Below are 4,204 nucleotides of genomic sequence, written 5' to 3' on the forward strand. Positions count from 1 at the left end.
CATTACTTTCGTATAGAAAATCACTTACGTTAGCTTACATTCTTACATTCCAACCTGATGTATAAAATTTGAACCCACGGCCTCTTTCCCATTTCTAATATTATTTATATATGTACTCATTCCCCTTTCTTAATTATTAAAGACTAGAATTGCCAATTTTTGTCTGTTTCATAGGTGTTTCCAAAAAAACCCAATCCATCTGGTAAGGGCGCCTGGTGACTCAGTCGGTTAAGTGTCTGACTTGTGATTTCAGCTCAGGTCATGATCTCAGGGTGGTGGGATCAAGCCCAGTGTTGGGTCTACACTCAGTGGGGAGTCTGCTTGAGGTTCTTTCTCCCCCTGCCTCTCTCTCTCTCTCTTAAATAAATAAATGAATCTTAAAAAAAATCCATCTGGTATACCTTATTGGTTGGCGTTATGGTTTCCGTCCTTCCCTCATATTACCCTGGGTCCTGGTCTGCAGCCCTCCCACTCTGCCGTGCTGTTCATGTCTTCAGGGTGAAGCTGTCACCCTCCCAGCTCCCAGGGTCTGATCGAGTCAGCCTAGTCCAGTGCCCTGGCCAGCTGGCTCCAGCTGGGTTACCAGGCAGCAGAAGGTACGGTTAGAGGAAGGACATGCACACTTCTTCTCTGAATGTGGGTGAGAAAGCAGGAGGATGTGGGCTGTCAGCAACCATTTTTTAAACTTTTTTGTATAAATTCCACTTAGTGCTCATACAGTGTGAGATTAGTTTCAGGTGTACAATACAGTGATTCAACACTTTCGTACATCACCCCGTGCAGCTGGCATCCATTTCTCAACAAGGGGACCAACTCAGGAGGAAGCTGCCACCACTGAAGGGAGGGGACACCTTTTAAGCCTATTTGAGTGGAAGGTTTTCTTCTTTGGGGACGCCTAAATGGTACAAACTAACTTTTGGTTTTGTAATCAAATCTTTTTTGTTCATTTCACTAAAACTCTTTTAGTTTTAGTGATTCTAACCTACTTTGGGAGGGGACTTATTTTACTGTCCTTTTTCTAACTTATTGAGTTGTATACTGAATCAGTTATTACAGACTTCTTTGGTTTCTAATATTTTCACTTAATTCTATAAAATTTCCTCTGGGTCTTCCTTTGTCCATATGGCACACGGGTTGATATGTACTGACCTCATTATCATTCATTTCTGTATTGTTTCTAATTTCATGTGTATTTCTTACTTAACCCAAGAGTTCCATAGATGGGTGTTATTTGGGGAGGATGGGGACTTCTTTTTTCCCCCATTAAAAATTATATCACAGTGTTAGTTTTATTATTTTTATGTTTTTCAATTTATTGATGTTTTATTGAGGCCTAGTATCTGCTCAGTTTTAGTGAATGTTTCATGTGTGTTTGAAATGAAAACATTGTGTGTTTTGAAGCAGAGTTCTAGCCATAACTGATTGAACCAGGTTTGTTGACTGTATTACTCAAATCCATTCAACACTTCAAATATTTTATGTCTATATAACCCATTGATTTCTGAGAGGCTTACCATGAGAATTAAGACTTCTTGTAGTTCTAGCAATTCTTACTTTATGTATCAAAGCTATTTTGGTAAGAGTGCAAAGTACATGCTTACTATACCATCTTGGTGGGTTATACCCTAGCAGTAAAAAATTTGTCTTTGTCCCAATTGATATTATTTGTTTTTTCAAAGATCCAGATCATAGAGTTCATTCGTAATTCTGCTGTCCTAATTGATTAGGGTGTAATTTTATATTTTGTACATGTTTCCAAAAGACTTTCCTTGGTTTTATTTTTTAATTTTTTATTTAAATATTATTTATTTGAGAGAGAGAGAGAGAGAAGTGAACAGGAACAAGGGGAGAAGCAGAGGGAGAGGGAGAAGCAGGCTCCCCTCTGAGCCAGGAGCCTGATGATGGGGCTCGATCCCAGGACCCCAAGATCATGACCCAAGCCCAAGGCAGAGGCTTAACGGACTGAGCTGCCCAGGTGCCCAACTTGGCTTTATTTTATGTCTTTTACAGTTTCCTGATTGGAGCTTTTAATTCATTTGCTTTCTTTTGTTATTCAATAACAAATATCCCTAAGGTTATAGACTTGCTTTGAACACACCCAGTAAATTTTTAATGCATTGCTCTAATTATTCATATTTTCTGAAGAGTTTATAGAATGTTATTTCATCAAAATAAGTTTAAAAAGTTCATTTTTAAAAATTTCAGCTAAGGCATTCGCTGTTTTGTTATTAAATCCTTGAGTCATCATGTCGTGGTACAAAAGTGTGGCCCAAACTCTTCAGGTTTTAGGGCAGTTACTGTGGTCCTGTTAGTAGTCTAGTGGGTGGTTCATTTTTATACCTGTTCCATTCCCCCTAAGATAGTCGGAGACGGCTGTCCCCTAAAGGGAGGTGTTTCGGTTTCTCGCAGATCACTGATTGACTTTGCTTTATGGGATCCATGTTATGTGATCGATGGAGAGAACTTTATGATGTTACGTAGTCATTCTAATTTTTATCTTTTCCCCAACATGAAATAGCCTTTTCTGTGTAAAGCTTTTGTCCTGAATCACATCTCTAGAGAGCAACATGCCATGTCTATTTTCACTTGCATATAATTATATATTTTTACCTGTCTTTTTACTTTTACGCTTCATGTTAATTTGTTTTAGGTGGCTTTCTGATAAGTAGCATGTGAATGGACTTTTCTTTTACCCAATACAAGAATCTTTGGCTTTTAAAAGTAGAGGGTTTTTGTATTCACATCGGTGGTGATGGTGGATATGCTTGTTTTTTTTTGTTGTTGTTGTTGAATTTTCTTATTTTGTTTCATTGATTAACCCCCTCCCCCAGAGTATTATTTTCCACGAAGGCAGGAGAGTAGATAGGGTTTTTCTTCTCTGGATTTTTTCCTTCCCTCCCCTACCTTTCCCTCCCCTCTTTTCTCTCTCCCTCTCTCTCCCTGTTTCCCCCTAGAGGAAATGTACTTGTAGGGAGAATCATTTCCATGGTTTTCTGCCATGGATCTCTAGACATACTTTGTTTTGCCTGTTTTTGAATTTCACACAGTACATACCTTTCCGTGTCCGGCTTCTTTCACTCCGTGGCATGTTATGACATTGGCCACGTCTCTACGTGGAGCAGGCCGCTCACTGTTGGCAAGCATTCTGAGCCTGCCCCCTGCCTTGGTTAGCTTTCAGTTAGGGTTCTAACCAGCAGTACTGGTGTGAACCGTCCTTAGACTCTTCCTGTGCATCTGTGCATGACCGTGTCCAGGGCACGCAAGTGGGAGGGTGCGTATAGGTTGAGGGACAGGCACACACTCTGCCTTACTAAGTGATCCCATAGTTCCCCACCATGCTGGCCCGGTCCGTACCCCAGCAGTGTGCCAGCAACCTGGTTACCCTGCATCCTCGGCAACCCTGGTGAGGAGGGGCAGGAGGGAGCTGTCCTGATGGATAGTGTGAAGCACATGGGGTCCCTGGGGGGAACGTGACTTTTGGAGAGGAAGAAGCTTGCAGGCCTGGGTCTTCATGAGCCAGCAGAAGAAATGCCTTCTTGGGGACCTCAGTGAGGTGCTGGGGAGGGCTCCCCAAGAAGGCATTTCTTCTTCTGGTTCATGAAGACCCAGGCCTGCAAACTTCTTCCTCTCTGAAAGTCATGTTCCCAGGCCCAGAACACCTGGCCTCCCTCTACCCAGGAGCCAAGGTTGTGGGAAAAAGGAAACCTCAATTTCCGGCTCAGGTACCCCCAGTAGGAACTAGCCATCATCCCCTTCCAGTGCCTCAGTTCCCACACCTGCAGGGTGCCCTCAGAAGGGTTTCATGGAGACTGGACTGGGCACCGGGGTCTACAGGTGCTGTAGTGGGCTCAGGACTAGGCACACAGGAGCACCATCAAGGTCAAGGCTGAGCCCAGGAGGCACTGTCGTGAGCCAGATACCAGCTGCTTCACAGGCTCAGGGCTCGGCACTAAGGCGCGTCATTCCAGGGAGCGGCCTGGCAGCAGCATCCCATTATCACACAGGCCAGCCCTCACCATGATCTCAGGATCCTGCTTCTGTCCCAGCTGGGTGAGCCCCCGACCTTGCGGCAGAGGCCGACTCCCTACTACCGTGAATAAACAAACCATGAGTTCTAGAATTCTCACATAGTGGAGATGCCCTGCCCCACCCCCACCCCCCCACATCCCATTGGGGACCAGTGCAGGCTGGGCACCTGCTGGCC

The sequence above is a fragment of the Neovison vison genome, chromosome 6 (genome assembly GCF_020171115.1).
Source record: "Neovison vison isolate M4711 chromosome 6, ASM_NN_V1, whole genome shotgun sequence".
In the NCBI taxonomy this organism is placed as follows: Eukaryota; Metazoa; Chordata; class Mammalia; order Carnivora; family Mustelidae; genus Neogale; species Neogale vison.